This window comes from Egretta garzetta, unplaced genomic scaffold, assembly GCF_000687185.1.
Source record: "Egretta garzetta isolate BGI_Z169 unplaced genomic scaffold, ASM68718v1 scaffold269, whole genome shotgun sequence".
Classification (NCBI taxonomy): Eukaryota; Metazoa; Chordata; class Aves; order Pelecaniformes; family Ardeidae; genus Egretta; species Egretta garzetta.
In genome coordinates, this window is record NW_009260799.1 from 141355 (window position 1) to 161098 (window position 19744).

The 19744-nt window shown below is 37.7% G+C and overlaps 1 protein-coding gene across 1 annotated transcript in view; it reads left to right on the forward strand.

Moving 5' to 3' along the window:
- LOC104133423 (TSC22 domain family protein 1) overlaps positions 1-15041 on the forward strand; it is a gene marked incomplete at its 5' end in the record, with an annotated part of 34166 nt that extends 19125 nt beyond the window's left edge. The window contains 2 exons of the mRNA XM_035902203.1: positions 12041-12136; positions 14980-15041. The remainder of the gene's footprint in view (positions 1-12040; positions 12137-14979) is intronic.
- Between the last annotated feature and the right edge of the window lie 4703 nt (positions 15042-19744).

Below are 19744 nucleotides of genomic sequence, written 5' to 3' on the forward strand. Positions count from 1 at the left end.
GTAGAAATGACTGGCTTAATGTGTTTGTGCTTGGACAAGACCTGAATACGATCCCTAAATGAGTACCATTGTGGGAAGGACTTAAATCAAAATCCGGGCTACGCAAGCCCTGTAGCTGCCTTTTTTTTTCCTTATCATGTGGCTATTGGCTAAATACTGGCATTGTATTTGATCTGTAGCACCTGTTCCAGGAATCTTACTTCAGAAGCTGGAGGAGTCTGTGAACTTTCCAGGGGTTCTACTTAGTGTTTGGAGAGGGTGTTTGATGAGACTTCAGAGTGTGGTGTCATTGGATTATATGCAAATAATGCAGTTATGTTGCAAGTTAGCAGCAAAATGAGTAATAGAGAAATGCAGGAAGCCTGTTGATCGTGTTTTAAATATAAAAAGTTTGGCAAAACTCACTCTTATTAATTAATCACAGTTACTAAAGCCAATAAATTACCTTAACATCTTCTAGTTATCGAATACAAACTATCTGAAGTGATCCCTGTTGGCTGCTACATCAGGTAGTATTGGAGATTATTACTGTGTTTATCTTAAAATACAAAATTCAAAGAACAAAGTAATGTGCTCCAAGCCATTGCATGGCGTATAACTAATGTTTAAGACCAGGTAGCAAATGTGGTTTTGCACATTAGTTTAGTGTCTTGGCATGAATTTCTATACTTAAATCCATTTTTTTTGTCTAAACCTGTTTTATGTAGTAAGTTCATCTAGACTAGCTTTCCATTGCCTTAATGAAGCATCTTGAATATGAGATTAGAAAGTGCTGTATAACACCAACTAAAATAGGATTAGCCAAGTGTTCTATTTATATGTCGATTACTGTTTGGGAAACTTACTTATTTCTTCCTCATGCTGGATAGTCTGTGTGTGAAATTTGCATCATATTTTCTAAGTGATACTGTAAAATGCTGTGCTTATGGGAACACTTAGGTGTTGAATTGATTGTTCAATAAACTTTGAATATCTTAAACTTCTCGAGGCAGGTACAGAGTTGTTGAAAATGGAATAAAATATCCGTAAAGAGGTAACAACCGTAATTCTTATTATGCTAGTGCTTACCACATGCCACATCTTACTTATATCTACTGGAAGAGGGATAAACATGAGCATCTTACGCTCTTGGAAGATAAACTGTGCTAAAGATTGGGGAGGGGGATGCAACCACACGTAGAAACTTATGTGTAGCTTTACTCTTAAGAAAATGTACCTGATCCTCTCTAATATAACTTTGTTGATACTTCTGTAAAGCAGCCTAGGAGAAAGGGATCTGAAGAAGTTGGTGACTTCATTGATCTGTGTTTTTTTTAACTTGAATCTGTGTCACAAAAAAGGCAGCAATTTTATTTTTATGTCGCTGAGCGATGCAAGACAGCAGAGCCTTTGAAGATCTGTAGGAGCTTGACTGCAGGGGAAGACTATGCTTGTCAAGGTAGTTAACTAACCAAAATACATGACAAAGAAAGGGCACAGATAACCAAGTGTAAAAGAAGTATGTTCTTATGAAAGAAATCTTTTGGTGGGTAATGTTATAAACACCGGTGGGTGCAGAGGGGCAGGTAGGAAGATAAAGCCAAGTCCATTGTCTGTAGTATGTCCTCTTCTTCCAGATATTACTCTGTAATAGCATGTGTTGCTTTAACACTTTTATTTTAAGCTGCCATGCTTACTCAGTACATTTAGGTATGTCTAATTAGACTGGCTAGCTCCTTTTTCAGAAGCATTTTCCACACTGTCATTGACTAGGGTTTTTTTGCTGATCTTGCAGACATTAATGTTGTCTTTTTTTATCTTCCGTATTTACGGTACTTTTAAGATGTGCATTTAAGAATTGTGTGTGTATGTGCTGCTTCCTGTGTACAACAGGATATGCTTGTGATGAACAGTTCAACGATACAAGGGGCTAAACTGCTCTGAACTAACTAGCCAGGTAATTCTGTAGCACACTGGCTGCTGGGTTGGATAAGTTTATAAATCTGATTAGTCTAACAACTTAGTGCCAGTAATTTTTTTAATAGGTGCCTTTTGCAAAGACTTCTATTATGCCATCAGTTAGGACTTAGCAGAAGTGTATGAAGTATTGGTTAATAGGCTGTGGGGATGGATGGAATGTTATTTCTGCTGGATGAGGACTTCAGGTAAAGTGCTCCTGATGCTCTTCTTAATTACTTAGAAGTGTAAGTGTTTTGCCTTTGAAAAGAGTTGTCACTGCTCTTTTGGTTTTGGGACATGATAATGCTTTTGTAATTAGGGGTTTGAGACTGGTGGAAGAAGACAATGAAAGGGATTGCTGAGTTTCTAGTATTGCTGAGTATTTAAATACTTTGGTTAATTGATGTGGCTTAAATGCTTTTTTTTTTAAACTGTATACCAGAATGGTACCGAAGTTCTTTTAAGTCAAAAAAAAGAAAAATAAAATCGTGTAAGTAGACTGAGGATGAAGACAAAGCTCAGAGGAAAAAAATAAGGAAGCCGAACAGTGCAGTGTATAATTCGTACTGTGTAATTTGCTTTGAAATCAGTGACTCCTGATGTTAGTGCCCTTAAAAAATGCAAAAGGCGATAGAAACACCTGCATGTTATGTAGATCTCTACTGGAAAACTTGTTACTCTGGTTAGTATGTGACTTATTTTAAAGTAGAAACTTGTAAAATCCAGAAGCTTTAGGAGATACAAGATGGAAAAGAATAGAAGTAGAATTTGAGTGATTGTATTTACTAATAAATGTATTATTCATTGAAATGCGACTGAAATGCAAATATTTTTGCATTGTTTGAAATTCATACAGAAAATACGAACTGTTCTAAGGACTGTAGAACCTGATTCAGATACTTGTGTAATGCTGTTTTTCTATTTTGGTTTGGATGATTGATCCCCCCGTGTTATTTAAGCTTTTCAGTTGCTGCACAAAAGAACCTTACATTGCATTCCAGTATCAAAACAAGCTGTTAAATCCTTTTGTTTGTACTAATAGTTTTTGTCCTCTAAAGGTTAATATAATCAGTTCAAATAATTAGCTGTTTAATAGAAAGCCTACTTAATTATTAAAAAATCCCAGCACCTGAGGTGTAATGCATGGCATTTCCAGCTGGGAAGGGAGATGGACAAACAAATCCTTTCCTTAACTTTTTAATTGATACTTGATCATTCTTGCAGTCCTGCACAGATTGAGGAAAAGGATTGTTAAGATACTTAGCATTTCTGATATGGTAGTTATTTCTGTGCTGTATCTAGGCAGGATTAATTTCAAAGCCTTTAACAAATGCTTATTATTTCTAGATATTTGGAATCCATTTTTCCCTGGAGGAAAAAGAAGAGTGATGTAGCCAGGGAGGAATTTTCTATTGGAATTTACTCATAGCTGTCTAAAACTTCATTGAGCTTTTGTACTGCAACTGCTTATTTATGTTTGGTGGGTTTTTTTGTCTGAATGGCTCTCTAAGGGAACATGAGCAGGAGGGGTGGGGAAATGTGAATTGCCATGGTTTGACACAGAGTTGATTGTAATAGTTCTCTGAACCTCTCATTTCTCTCTTGCACCAGCGAAGTCCCAAAGTAGGAGGAGTTCAGATACCTTCCCCTTGAGGATTTTGATTTTTCACAACTTTGACTTCTGTGTGAATAGTTTCTGAAACTTACCATATCGTTAAGGTTTTTAATAATGTAGTTTTAGCTGAAAACATACAACTACTTAAAGAGGTTTTATTGAAGCCAGTGGGGGATTATTCATGAGTTGTGTTACATCTCGTCTACTGTGTTTGCAGTATAGTGTTTATCATTAACGTGGCCATTAGTTTATAAAAACTAGAACAGATGTCATAGCTTTAAAAATCTCCAAATATTTGATGTTTAAAACCTTATTTTATAATACATAGTATAAAAAAGTAATATGAAATGCCCATGCTAATTTAAAAAGTCTTTGGTCTAGTTTAAACAAATCTTTAAAGGGTCCCAAGAGACTGTGTCTACTTGACAACTAGGGAGGTGCAGTTTAGTCTCCTTAATTCTGCTTATGGATTTGAATTAATACAACTCAACACTTAAAAAAAAAAAAAGAGGTCATGCTAATATTAATGCTTCAAGAGTGGTTGCATTATTTGCTTTCTTGCTCTTTTAGTTTATTTAGTAGTCCTGACATGTAGTCTCTTCAAACGCAATGTGTCCCAAAGCATCCTGATGAAAATCCCTTGAAGTCAATAAAAAGTAATGCCCCTGAATTATTACTTGCTGTCTTTGCTCTTTTTGGAACTGGCTCTTTGAAGCTTCTGTTTCTGTTCACACTTTGTTTTTTCATGTCTTTTGGTGTTTCCTGGGTTAAGTCATATAGATAGATAAAAGAAAATCCACACATTTTCTGTAGCTGTCTCTTGGCTCTTCAGTTTCAAAACAAGTAGTATAAATTTAAAAGTACAGTTATTGCACAGATTTGGGACTGTATCAGTTGGAGAAGAATTTAACATCTTTGCTAAACGTTTTACACTCTTGAAACTAAAACTGGAAGATGCAAGCTTTTTTTATGTGCTGCCCTAGTTCTGTGGTACATAGATTTTTAGTTACAAGTAAATAATAGACTGTTCCCATCAGTGAAGGTATGGTGTATATTGCCAGTAAGAGCTTCTCAACAAATAGAGAAAGGCTTCTTCTAAATCGGGAAATACCAAATTGTGACACATGTGTAAACAAGAAAGTTTGCAGAGTTGATAATGAGGTGTCAGAATCGTACTTTAAATATAGTTACTTAATGGCCCCATGGCACATTGTGCTTCACTGAATGCACAATAGTTCCTGTAAACAAAAAGCCTGCTTTTCCAAAAACTAGTATACAGGTCCCTCAAATGCAGCTTCTGTTTCCCATAATGAAGTGCAAGTACCACTGCTACCTGCCTTTTAAAAAATGGGCAAGGAGAGGGGAAGGTGGTCTATCAGTCGCTAGCCCTGCTTGCTTCCTAGTCTTAGAAGTTGGTACACTGGAATATCTCTGTGTACTGTTCCTTTTCTAGCTTGTTCTTCCTTTCTGCTAGCTGAGCAGTGGGCTTGGACTTCATGGTCTCCAGAGATCCCTTTTGACCTCAACTAGTTGGTGATCCTGTGAGAAATCCAATACACTTTTAGAAACTTCTAGAAAATTATTACAAAAAATTAAATATATTACTTATGCAGGAAGGAAGCATGATTACTTGTTTGGTAATTCTGGGGTTTTTTTGTTTTTTGTTTTTTTTTAAAGAAATGAACATAAAAATTGGGACCTATGATGGTAAAACAGGAACTGAAGGCGGTGCTTCACTAAACCAGAGATAACGTTCTTCCTCCATCACAGAAATGAAAACAAAAACCTTAAATATCTTAGGTTGATGTGTAGACTGCAAGCCTGACTTGTGTTAGTCCTATTAAGCTTGTAGTTAATTCTTGTCTCTCTAGAACACCTTTAACTTACTCCTGACACAGACCTGCATTTTATTTAGATTTGTTTTTTCCCTAGAAACATTTTTGAAGAAACTCGATGTAGATACTGCTGTAAATTCCAATGGCTGGCTTGTTTCAAACAGCTTGCTTCTTCCTAAGGTCCTTTTACCCTTCTCTGTTTGCCGTCTGTGCCTTTGCCTTCCTCCCTGACCTGTTAAGTTTGCTTCACTTGAAGGCTTCAGATGGGATGTTTTGGGAAGGGGGAAGGAAAGGGGGTATGGGGAATTCACCATAGTATTTTATCACTCTATTATTTATCTCTGTTAAGCCCACAGTTCTGGCGTTATTGTCCATATTTATTTTATTTTAATAGATTATGCAGTTGTCAGTTTGACAAGCGCGTTTTAGCAAGCAATAGAATTTGTGTACAGTTTTGTATCTTGTTAGTGTAGTGAATGTTTTATTTTTAATTTAATTTACTACACTGTAGTTTGAGAGGGAAAACATCTAGCTTTCTGTAAAGTAAAATTTCTAGAAGGACCAGAAGGAAACTTACTGTTTCTTCTGCAAACTAGTGCTTGCCCGTTTCATCCTTTGTTGCCTTAGAGCCATCTCATGTCCCCGTTCCTGGCTCCTTCAGTCTTGGAATCCACAAAGCGATTGGCAAAGCTGCCTCCAGTTCGACCCCTTGGCATTAAGGGTTTTTTAGTTTTGTTGTGTATATTTTTGGGGAGATCTCTAAGGAAAGAAAAAGTCTTGGCTTTGTTCTTGTGTCCTGAATTCCTTTTCACTGGTGTTTATAGAGGAGAACAGAAGCTTGAAGTAAAGAACTGGAAAGTTTGAGGGTATCTCAGGAGAACCTGCTGACCTGCCGTTTTGTCTGTTTGCCAACTCTTCCCCCTTCCATGGGACACTGTTACCCCGTTGCTTTGGGCAGCAGCCTGCAAGCTTCTGGACAGCTCTTGGCCTGTGCGGGCTCTGAAACTCCCTCTGGAGGCAGCAGCAGCTAGGTAGGTGTATAGCAGCCCACCAGTGGAGAGGCATATCCATTGGACTTGCTGTAGGCATCTCGCTAAGTCTGAAGGCATCGCTAGGCCTAACGAGGTACTTTAGACCTATTGTTCTCAGGTATTCTAGCATTGGAAAGTTTCTGTTCATCACTTTTCCTTTCCTCATTTTGTGTCTTCCGAACTAGTGGCATAACTGCACGCTGGAGTGAAAATAACATGCTCAGACTTCCGTTGTACTAGTAATTCAGAAAGTGTTACGTGTTTTTTTTGTGGTTTTACTTTGGCCAGTGAGCAGACCAGAGTGGGTGTATTGGAGCCAAGAAAATGGAATATGCTTTTGAATCCTCATTCAGATTTATCCGAACTATTTCTTTTCCTGTTTGTTGAATTGCTAAATGGCTATGGTAGATAAGGCCAAAAAAAAAAAAGGTGAAGGAATTGGAAAATGCGTGTCCCTCATCAAGCACCCCATCTTGAGCCTGATGATTACTTTTTCATGAACTTCTGTGAAACTTTTTGAAAAAGCTGGGATGTTATGTATTAAAAGAAACAGGAGAGAGCAGGTGCTGGTAAGTCTGTCTTTCCCCTTGCCAGGTCCTGTATTTTGGGGTCTGATTATGTCACCATGACAACAGGATTTTCACAAATGATAAGCCTGGCTTCCCATGATGCATTTTTAAGACTTATTAGTGTTATGGCTGAGAAACTGCCAATATTTCAAATGTCATCCTGAATGTATCTTGATGAAAATAAAAGGATGTCTAAGGATAACGTCAGCATGAGAAACAAACCAGCAATTGTACCCTCCTAATACAGTTAAATTACCCAACAAATCAAACTCTAAATTTTTTTTTTCTGAGGTTGTAAATGATCTGAAAACTGTAGGAAGGCACTTTTTTAGATACACGGTGTAGGAACTGGTGAAAGCTCAGCAAAACTGTGTAAAGAATTCTATTGTGTTTCTGCTGCAGTCTTAGGTTGAGAATTCTAGAATTAATTTTAACTAGCCTTTTAGCTAAATTGTTTTTTTTTGTGTTGAATTATTTCTGAGAGAGTATGCATTACCTTTTGGAAATGTTTCATAAATGTGGTTTTGCTTCTATGGAAATATTTTGAACTTTGGTTTGTGTTAGGTACATAAAAAAAATAAGGTAATATGTAGTGAAGGGTACTTGTTCCTAACCCCAAAGGTTTCGGAAGAAACATTTTTTTTCCAGTATAGCTCTCTTGTTTGTAATTCTGACTCATCTGTTGCATTCTGTTTTATTGCCACTTCGTTTTCTAATAAAACCTCTTTGGTTTTAGCTGATTTCTTTATTTTGTGCTGTCTCTTGGATGGTATTTATTCTAGCACAGTCTCACTTCGTATTTTTCTAAAACGCGCTTGTATTGGTGGTCTCAAAGGAAGAATGCTCCTGAAACTGAGCCAAGGATACTTCAAACCGGGCACTCAAAACCATTTGCAGTTGGAGAACACTTCTAAAACATTTGTCCGTGCTTTGGTTGGTTAAAGGGGAAGGGATTCCCAAAATATTGTGTACTTAGAAACTGGGAACTTAATGTTCTTCCTCCCCAATACAGGCAATTAAAGGAAGTGTGGGGAAGAACAATTATATGTATTGCAAAATATTCATGATAATACTGTCTTCCATGCAGCCTGAAGTAGTAAAATGGAAGTAATAAAAAATGTTTTGCCAACTTTGCATATTATTTAGAAGGATAAATTTAATATTAGCAGCTCTTTTGTCAAGCATAACAAAAATAATTGCTTTTAATAAATGTTCTTATTGGTAGACATTGTCATATGATACTAGAATGGCTCTTAAATCTTAAAAAACTACATTTAAACAGTGTTTAAAAACAAAACAAAAAACATATAGGCTTGCATCAGATCATGAAAGAAAAGCTGAATTGTACTTAAAAATAGCACGGCTGATGCAATAGTCAGGCTAATGTTGAAGCCTAAGTATTCTACCCATAACATTGGCTCCAATCCTGCCAATGTCTTCATAAATGAAGAAAGTTCATACTGCAAGAGTGTTCCAGTCAGTGGTGTTCAGTCCAGTCAGGGGTTCTGATGCAGGGGGAGTGGAGGATGTAGGAATCAACCTTTAAAAGATTGGACTTTCAAGTCTGTCCCCCACCCCAACCTGGGTATTTTTGTTTATTATTTGAGAAACAAACAAAAATTCTATTAACACTGGAGTTTAAAAAAAAAAAAAGGGGGGGGTGGGGTGGAGTGGGTGGGCTGTGTGGGGGGCTTCTAGGGATTTCTGTCAGAAGTCTCCTGGACTCTGGCCCTGCAGTTATCCTTTTCCTATTGCCATACTGCTCTTCCCTTTGCCCCCAGTAATTTAAGTTCTTGTATCTCTTTCCTTTGCCTTCCCCACTGTTTTGCATCTTCGGACTTTCTGGCTGCTTTAAAAAAACCCAACCAGGATGGGCTGCTGCATTCTCAGCTTGGGCTGTTGCTACCTGGATAGCTGGTCATTGTCCATCAGAATGAGTAATGGTGGGGGGGCTCTTTCCATCGAAGACCCAGTCAAAATTGAGATACAACTATGTGTAGCAGGCACGAATCTTGTGGAGTCTGAGTGGTTTATCATTGCACACTATTTAAGTGTAGTAACTAGAAATTTGCAAGTTTGTATTTTTAAACTGTGTATGTAAACTAAATGAATTACTAGTAACTTTTAGTCATTTACTGAACAAAATGAATGATAAAATATGGAGATGAGTTTATTATGATAGCTATGAGCCCTCTTTTCCTATAACTTTAGGTTTTTGTGTTTAATGTTAGCTGCAATTCTAAAATGGGTTGTTAAGCTTGTGTGAATTTGGCTTCCTCCTGGTAACGCTGGATCTTCCCATTGAACTGTGTACTTTATGACTAAGTTGTGTGGAGATGGATTACTGACATCCTTGTCCAGTGTCATGTTTTTACCTCAGATTGACTTTGTTTACACTATATGCTCATGCTCCAAATGAGCATGTAGTAGTAGCTTAAATTTGCATTATGCTAGATGGAAAACAGGGTAGTCACACGTTACTGACCTCTCTGTTTTCTAGCTGCCAAATAGACTTTTTTTTTAATATTTAGGACTCTGTTCAGAATAATCATTTGCTCTGGTTTAAGTAATAAACAAGAGGGAAGGGGTATGTGTTGTGTTAATGCGTGCTGGGGAATGGGTTGGGAAAGAAGGCATGAAGTGGTTGTAGGTAGTGGGAAGAATGTTAAAGATTTATGTTTTGTCTTTTCGCTTTCCTTTTAAAATACTTATACTTTCTCAATAATGTTTTACCGCTATTTATTAAGTTGCAGTTAAAGATTCATCATGTGTTTGCATATATATTTTTTTTTTTAGTCTATACTCGGTATTATTTTGCTACAGGTAAAGAGCTCTAGATACTGTGGAGCTCAAAAATCTGTGCAGTCCAGTTAATGATTCATTTCCTTAAAGGCCAAGTTTATCATGGTTAAATTAACGGCTCTTCAAGAACGATTTGCTAATGTGCATGCTGCTAACAGGTACTGAAGTGATTCCACTGGAGTTGTGGGGTATACCCTTCCCCTCGTCATCCTTCCCTCCCAGTGCTTCCTGCTTTGGAGACGGGAGGCATCTTCCATATAGTTATGTTGAATACGTGCTTCATTGCATGTTTTTGTAACCAACTGCAGTAAGTATGAAACCAAATTATTGATTGTGGTAATGAGAGACTATCGATATTTTGTTAATGCTTTTGGTTTTTTTACTGCACCCTTTTTTTCTGTCTATGTATTTTAAATGTACAAGAGAAAAAAATGATAAATGAAAATATTGAGTGATAGTATCAAGATACATTGCTAGAAAAGCAAACTTTTGACTAGTATAGGCTTTGATGTCGTATTTCTGAACCCTGCATTCAATTCATGTAAAAAGAAATGTTTTAATGCTGTATTGCAGTGTGCCGTTTAGTGCTCGCCCAAATACTTCCTGTAGCTTCTCTCCAACAAAGCTGTACACTTGCCTATGCAAGTACAAGTACCACTAGAATGCATTTCATTGGGTACCGTGTATGATTCTTCTGTCATGCAGGCTGCTTAAATATATATATATGCATGCTTTATTTTATAAAATAGAAAGAAAGAACTTGACTGGTAAATGGCAATTCCCTGATGACTTGAAAAAAGGGCATTAAAAGATTGACTGGGCTAGGAATAGCAGAATGTTACAGTAAGTCACATCTTGAAGTATGAAGTTAATAAATCTGTTTGAAGAATTTTTCTGTTGGACTGAAGTCTACAATAAAAATAGTTAAGAAATAGAAGAATAGTAAATTACTTTATGTGAACATGTAAAATTATATACGTGAAGTAATACTCAATATAATGCTTGTCCAGCAAAAAAAGGAGGAGAAAAAAAAAGCAGTTACGCAATATTAAACTCTGGTCTAGTTTGCAAAATGCTTATGGGGATTTCAGTTATGCAGATACTAAACTATGAGTTAAGAATCACTTAAAACTTGGAGAAATAGCTATTTGGAAGAGTAACTACACTTCAAAAACACAGACTCATTTTCAGTTGAATTCTATATAATGTAATGCTTAGCTCTACAGCCTCTAGAGAATGGATTTTGAACGCGTGCCAACAGTGAAGGACTTTTACTTTATTAGGCATCTGTGTTGCAGTTTTCTTTGTTGGCTATGTCAAGCTTTGTCACATGCACTGTGCTTTCCTTTTTGTGCATTTCAGTAAGCTAGAAGATGGCGTTTGACTTAAATCAAGAGCGTGTAAGATAGTTTTCTAATAACGAACTTTTTTGTTTGTAGAAGTGATGGCAGCATGGTATGCTTGTGAGATTTTTTAACGATTTTTTGGCAGCTAGAAAGCCACGAAGTAGAAAATACGATAGTTTGCATATAATATACAGCTAAAACCTGAGAACTTTAAAACTTGAGAACTTTAATGCAGATCTCTCTCAGTCCTGCTGCAAGCTAATTTTAGAATCTTGCCTAAACAAGAAAATCTGATGGAAGGAATGGAGCCTTGCTGGTCTCTTGTAGGAGAGCTGACTTACAAACTTACAGGCAGAAGCATTTTATTAAATATAGCTGGTTTGAGGAAACACTGGCCTTTACGTTTTGGCACAAAAATCATAAATCAGGCCACTAATTTCATGCTAAGAAAGTCATGTCAAGAATATCTCTGGTGTATGTTGTTGTCAAACTTGCTTCAAAATAAACTATGCATGTTGTAGATATTAATCATATACAGAAGTGTTCGGTAATGATTCAAATGGTGGGGTTTTTTCAAGAAGGTTCGTAGTATCGTTGCGTGTTTGCCTGAGTGTGTGGGAAGCTCTCTTTTATCTGCCCTGGATTGTGTTTATTTTTGTCAATGAAGGAAAGAGGGTCCTGTGAGATTCAGTGTATGGTTAAACACTCTCCAACCCAGATCAGTCAGTGGGGTAAGTTTCTATTTTGGTATGGATGTTTGATGTCTGTCTCTTTTCCTGTTCTAAATAGCCTAGGCTAGAAATAGACCTTTATGTGTTTCCCCTATGTATTTTTTTAATGTATGATTTGATACTGTTTTTTTTTTCTTGCACGCAACCTAAACCAAGTGCTAATATTTCAACAGATACAGAATGACAAACACTGGTATGCCTGTGAAGAGGCACTGCCAAAGTTAATTGTGTCTAGTGCAAAAGCTGGGAGTTCTGGCTGATCGCAGCAGGTAGGTGTGAAGGTGCTTGCATGGAGAGAAGATACAGGGACAGCTCAATGCAAATGGTTTTACTTAAGCAGAGCAAAATAATACATTTCAAATGGCCTTTGCCTCAGCTGACTTATGAACATCTTTGTTATAAAACTTGTGGTGGTCTTATTCCAAGTCATATTTGAGAAAATGACAGAATTTTAATTTGATATTAAAATATGGGGGAATTTGAGGTAATACTCGAATAAGGGAAGTTAAGTCAGCAAATCTTAAGAAAACATTCAACTAGCTAATTAGAACCAGCGTGTTTTATGTGGTGGTAGCAGTACAAGATAATCTAGAATGCATTTTTCATGTACTGTTAACATCTACTAGGTGAAAATAAAAAATGTAATTCTAATCTAAAACATAACTGACTGCGCATGAGACTTTTTAAACTTGACTCTTGAACCTAAGAGTCATACTATATATTGCAGAGGTGTCATGGTGTGCTTGCACATCATTTGCAAGTCATGAGACTAAACTGGGTTTCAGTCTCCGCTGTCACCAGCTCATGTTAGACAAAAATAAGCCTTAGTTACATTACACACTTTGTGCTGGAGAACTAACACAGCTCACAATAGCGTTTGACATCAGTTTGTGTCTCAGTGGTAACAGTTACTGGAAAACTCAGTCCAGTTTTGGCTGTAGAGTTCTTTTTGCTACTGAAAATGAGGAAAGGATCAAGCCTGTTGCGTGGTAAATTCGTAAGCTCTTAGAGTCAGGAAGTTCTTTTAACATAAAAGATGTAGAAATTAATATTTGATAGGGAAAGTAACATAGTAAGTGCTCAATTCTGAAATGCATGTTTTGAGTACTGTCCAAAGTAGAGCTTCTTAAAACCGGTGACTTTAAGAAAGCAAATAATTTGCTCAGCTTTTGTTTTCCAGTGCATCCATGTTGCCCTTTTCTAACATTACTCTATTATAAATACATATATTTGACTAAATGTTGCATGAAAGGGGAATTTTTGCTGTATTTGAATTCTCCAGAGATCCCAGACACCAGAGGAAAGTCATGAAGGAGATGATCAAGGGTCAAAACCCTACAGAATAAAACTCGGAGCTATTCTTACCTGAAAATTCAGTTTGGACACCTACCCCACCCCCCCCCAAAAAAAACCAAACCAAAACCCGCACCAAACCAAACCAAAAAAACCCCAAGAAAACCCCCAAAACAAACAAAAAAACCAAACCAAAAAAACACTCCAAAATCACAGGCATCCAGTCTGGTGTGGCTGTTAAACAGTACTGGAATCACTCCTCTTAACATTGCTGATGTGTAGTATTTCAGCTTCCAGGTTCTGGCTAAAAGACCCTGACCAAAGAAGTATAGAAATTATGTGAAAATTGAGAAATCAGTAAGAAAAAGATGCTTTTTTTAAAAAAAAAGTGTAAGAAATTTATGTTAACTAATTGCATGTAGATGGAATCAAATTAAATCAAGCAAGCCATGTATTAAGAGCTAAAGAGGAAAGTACAAAGACACTGTTAATATTAAGAAACTGCACATTTTATGTGCTTTCTTCAAATTCAAGGTATGCGTAAATACTATAACATTTGTTGCTGTAGTTGGCTTTCTTAAGGAGGAAAAAAAGTGGCATGGTATGGTGTCTTAAAAACAGATTTTTTTATTTTTTTTTTTTAATAATCACTTCATGCACTCTGCCCAGAAGCATAGAATTTCCCAAAGGCTGAATGAAGGGCTGTCTTTATGACAGAAATATATATTAGTGCCAGTAAAGTCTGTTAATCTGATTTAAAATGTGGTTTAGTTAGGCCAAAAAAAGGCTTCCTCTGAACTGTACTTGGCATACAAAGTTGACAAGAAACAAAAAGTGTGTTAATAAAGACGTTTAAAAATGTTTTTGCAATGAAAACACTTTTAAAAATGAAAAAAATAATTATAACATTGTTAACAAATAGCCATTTCTTTAATTTTATAAAACTGATGCATCTATTAATGGGAATTTTTACAAGGTAGTATTTTATATAATCAACCAGTCATTCAATTTTATACCCCTAGTGCTTTCCTGCTGTTACATATGCACCAAGAAATATTGGCTGTGTTTCTCAAATGTGTGTTTCTGTGACAGCTATCTACAATTTTGGAATTCTGTCATGCTGAGTTCAGAAAAGCTGTAGCTTTTTACCACTCCTAAACTGGCAATAGGAAGGATCTTTAAGGGATTGGTACCTATGCCAGTCTCAAGTAGCTATTGTCCGATGCCTTGTCTGATAATCCACACAACGCTGTGGCATCTCTGCTCTTCAGTAGGCCTTTAAAGAAGTTGAGCGCAAAATGTTTCTGGAGAGAGGCCAAATGCTTTAAAACAAATCCTCAAATTCAGAAAGTCAAGATTCCATTCTATTTGTCTGCAAGTTTAACTTTTAATGATGGGTTGCATGATAGTCTTTTAAAATCAACACTTTGATGGTTTTGCTGCCTTTTCTCCATCTTGGGACTTGATAACAGTATCTGGTATAGCTGTTGTAATGCTCAGTGAATTCTTCCCTTCTCTCCTGTCAAGTCCTGTACCCCCCTGCCTTTCCTCCCTGCCCCCCCCACCCCCCAGAAAAACCCCCAAACCAAAAAACCCCTAAAAAACCAAACCCCCCAAAAACCCCACAAAAAACCCAAACCCTGGGAAGTTTTGGGAAACTTAATATTTTTTCATAGTGTCAGGAGCTTGGAATTTAAACAGTCAGCCTTACGTCACTCCTGTTGATGCTTTAATATGTATGTCATGTTGGTGCTAGTTTCCAGAAGAAAGATGCTTTACTAAAATTTGTTGTTCTTGTAATGTTTATTTTGAATAACAGTTCAACTGGATGCTGGTGCATAGATCCTGCAGTGGGTTTCAGCCTGCACATGTTTCTAGAGGTATGACTTATGATAGCAGGGCAACAACTATGTAACCTAGAAGAGGTTTCATTTTAGGAACTGCAAATATGGCTAGCTGCACTTCAAAATAATTGCATGATGCTTTAAAATTTTAGTTTGAGGGTTAGAAATAGTTGATCTAGCTGCAGGTAACTTGGAATCAGCTGTGGCAGTTTGCATTTTGTTTCCACGTTCTTTCTCTTGGATCCTGCAGTTGTTGGGGCTGCAGTATTAGAACTAAAAAAAAAGCATTGTTGCTTATGTTGTATACTACTTGCCTAATACATAAATTCAGTTTTTTGATTATTTTGCAGATGGTATTCTGTAGAATTTACTCAGTCTTTTAAACTTTACTGGCTACTGAGCTGCTGCTCACTGAAGCAGAAAAATGGGGGATCACTCTTCACGGGCTCTTGAATTAGTGAGTGGCAGTGAAACCTGCCATGTTGAGAAGGAAGGTGAAAGAATGCACTAAAGGGAGTTTTCCTCCCAGAATATCTATCAACAGTCAGGTCACTGTGGAAAGACATTGCAGACATTCCTTTCTTTGCCCAAAGGAGATGAGAACATTGATTATAGGATTCCTTACAGTCTTCTGTATGCTCACAAACAGAACTACCAGTGTCTTTCCTGACCTCATCTATATCTGAAGATCATCAACATAATGTTGTTCTTGTGTCATCATGGTCATAATTCCTTCCTGTTCCAACTAGAAGGATCCCATCACAGCTTACACTTGAGGTAACTCAGCAAACAGTGACTGAGGAGCTGTTGTGTATTCAGCTCCTTAAGCTCTCTTAACATCCCATCTCAGTGAATCACTTCTGATGTTTGATGTGAGGCAGCAAAAAAAGCCTCTCCCAAAATTCCCACAAGAGGGATTCAGGTACTTTGGATGGTTTACTCTAGACCTCTTTTAAATCTTTGGAAGAGCAAAGGGGTGTTTATTAGCCTTTCTCATCTCAACATGCAGAAAGATGTAGTGATTTCAGCCTGAAATACGTATCTGTATATAGGAGTCAATCAGGCTAATATTTTTGATAGCGAGAACACAAAAATTACCAACCTCATTTATTCTTTAGAGTTTAAGGGAAGAAAGCTGTATGGAGGCATCAAAATCAGAAGTAAGGGGTTCTCGCTTTCTTGGAAAAGGAGATACTATGACCTTGATGTAAGGAAAGGAATTTAAAAACTAGTTATTCTGAACAGCAGGTTTCAGATTGATCCCCCAGAAACTGTTTTGTTGTTCAGCTGTTTCCTTGAGGAAAACACCAACAGACAAAGTCCTCATAAATGCTTTATTTTTATTTTTTTTTTTAATTTCACATTGGGTCTTTGCCTCTTCTACCAAACCGCTACATGAATAGAATAAGACCAAGTAATCCTCTCTTCTACACCCCTGAAATGTCAATAGGTGATTTCATACTGTGCAGTATGTTGAAGGTGATCTGGAGTCCTTTTTCCAGTGAATAGCATCTTTCCCTGGTGAAAGAAGATTTCTCAAAGGCAGCCTTATCTTGATATTACAGAAGCCCTAAGCAGATTCCTATTTGAAAGGACCCTGCAATAAACTGCTTCATCTGCGTTGATTTGCTCCGATACTTTCTATTGCTTTGAGCTGGAAAAGAGTATTGACTTCAGAGGTGTTAGTAGTGTTTGTAGGCTTCAATGCATCACCTGAAATTATGGCTGTAATGTTGTGTATGGCATTGTAGTTATGAATTTTAAGTAACAAGTATTAGCAACTTGAAAAGTTCCTGAGATTCAAGGTATTGGAAGTTATCTGCTAAAGGAAGAACCTTCTATTCACAAGGGAATCTTAAGAAGAAATGTGCTTTTAATTGTACTGTCCTTTTGTGATAGTTTTTTAGACAGCAAGTACAGAGCAGTAGAAATTTGCATTGAACATGTTCTGGTTTTTATTGCATTTTCCTCATCTATTATTTTTATCTTGTATCCTCTCTGGAAGAGGAGAGTATAAATGTCATCCTGGAGATGTCTGGCCAATTACATTTATGTGTGTGTTGGTCAGTTATTCTTTCCAAACAAAGACCTTCTTTCGCAAAAACATGCGTGTGGGATGAAAAGACTGAACCTGACTCTCTAACCTTTGAAAGTTGATCTGAAATAATCAAAAGGCACTGTTTTGTCAAATCAAAACCTATAGGAACACACCTTAGTCTCATGTTGTTGAAAAGTCATGAAATTCCACAAAAAGACAATTATTCCTATTATTTCTATGAAATAGTCTTGCTATTTAGAGCAAAACCTCTCACCTTAGATTGAGATACCATCACCATGTTCAGTGTCCTCAGAGGAACCAAGCAGCAGAGATTTTCTGTATGCCCAGGCAGTTTCTCTGGAAGAAACTTGCTGATTTTTCGGTTTTAATTACTGTAGGGCTATTGGGTTCTGTCCCTGATGGCTTTATTTGTCACCTGTTTTAAAAAAAAAAAAAAAGGAAATTCTTCTGCCTGCTACTGTAACTGCAAAAATTAAGAAGCCTTTTAAAAATATACTATTGCTGTGGTTTTAATGACAAAACCGAGCTTTTTTTTTCCAACTTAGAATCATAGAATGTTTTGGGTTGGAAGGGACCCCTAGAGGTCATCTAGTCCAACCCCCCCGCAGTGAGCAGGGACACCGCTAACTCGATCAGGGTGCTCAGAGCCCCGTCCAACCTGGCCTTGAATGCCTCCAGGGATGGGGCCTCCACCACCTCTCTGGGCAACCCCTTCCAGTGTTTCACCACCCTCATTGCAAAGAATTTCTTCCTTATATCCAGTCTAAACCTACCCTGTTTTAGTTTAAAACCATTACCCCTTGTCCTGTCACAGCTGGCCCTACTAAAAAGATTTTCCCCCTCTTTCCTATAGGCCCCCTTTAGGTATTGAAAGGCCGCAATCAGGTCTCCCCGCAGCCTTCTCTTCTCCAGGCTGAACAAGCCCAACTCTCTCAGCCTTTCTTCAGAAGAGAGGTGCTCCAGCCCTCGGATCATTTTTGTAGCCCTCCTCTGGACCTGCTCCAACACTTCCATGTCCTTCTTGTGCTGAGGGCTCCAGAGCTGGACGCAGTACTCTAGGTGAGGTCTCACCAGAGGAGCATAGTGAAGGAAAGTTTCTTGGAGGAGGGGGAAGCTTATAGTTGAAGAACACATGACATACCGAGCCATATAAAGCTATTTTGTTCACGTGTGTCCTCTAAAGGAAAGGATGAAGAAGCACCACCAAAATTGCCCCAAAATGAATAAATGAAATTGCATTAAACATAGTGAGTGGTGTACCTTCTTGGTTAAATACAGGATCATACTCTGCCAGGTGTCTTGAGAGCAGTGAAGAGCACTGCAGGTAAAATGATAGTGCCTCACAGCTCAACAGCTACCCTACGTGCAAATACTAGATGCTGTTGCTGTTGTGCAAAACGTATTGCAGTGGATAATAATGAGTAAATGCATACATGAGTGGCTACGCATATAATTGTGTTTTAAGTCCAGTGACTTAAGAATTCTGTTTTGTTGCATGTTGGCTCCATGCTACTGATAAAATTTCACAGGAGTCTCTCAGCTCAGTATCTGTGAAGAAGAAAATTTTTGCTATCTTACGCATTATATTTCTGTTGTTCAAGTAATGACAATTAACTCTTAGGACATCCATGTTTTCAGGAAAAAAGAGGAATATTCTAGAAGTCCAGAAACCTGATCCAGGAACTTGGGTAGGTTCTTCCCTTCTGCAGCAATGATAATGTGGCTAGGTTAAGACGGAGGCTGTCACAAGAGCATTCATTAAACTGCTGTCTGTCTTTGATGGATCTGATTCTGTGGATAGAGTAGAAGACTTGAGATTGGAGTAAGGCCTCTACAGAGGAGTTGGGGGTGGGGTTAGTAAGTCATTGGTGAGGGAAATATCATTCAGGTAAGTATTATAATTTCTTAAAGACATTATGGGGAGATGTTCACTGCATTTCAATAGATGCCATTTTTAATGCACTTGAGAGAAAGTGAATAGAGGAGATAATTGGAATTTTTTTCCAAGAAATGCACTTAAGTTCCCCTCTGCCCCCACCCCCCCATCTACTTGTAATAAACTGAGAGAACTTTCTGGACAGAACATCTTATGATTGATCTCATCTATTGGTAGATGTCTTAAAAGTCTTGAAAGTTCACAGCTCAACGCTTTGGGGTTGGGGTTTTTTTTTTGGCATCACAGCATGAAAAAACTGCATGTCTAGTACTCATCTCTTGTCATCCTCCCCTATTGCAGTGACTATGTGTATGTCTCTGTGTGGCAGAAAATGAGGGAATGCAGATCATTATTCAAGAAGTTACCAACTAGCACTTTTCCTTCCCCTCCAGTCTTTCTGCCTCCCTATCCTGGAAGTATGGAGTCCCTGCCTCAGCCTACGGCTTCATTCTTTTTCCAGCTGCCCACAAAAGTAAAGAACCAGTGTGAGAGTTTGAAGAAAGAATCCGCTCAGAGGACTGAGTCTCAAGCAAAAGCTCCAGGTTGCAGACTCAGAAAGAAACTTCCTTTGGGGAAGGATCTGCTTCCAGGATTTGCTCGTCTCTTTTTCCTTGGGCAAACAGAGTTCTTGAAGCAAACAACAGGGTTGCAGGTAGGTAGGGCCCTTTTGAACTGCCATCCGCTCAGGTGTGAAGGATGGACTTTATGCTGTTTTTCTATGCTTTTTTTTTTTTGGTTGATGTTG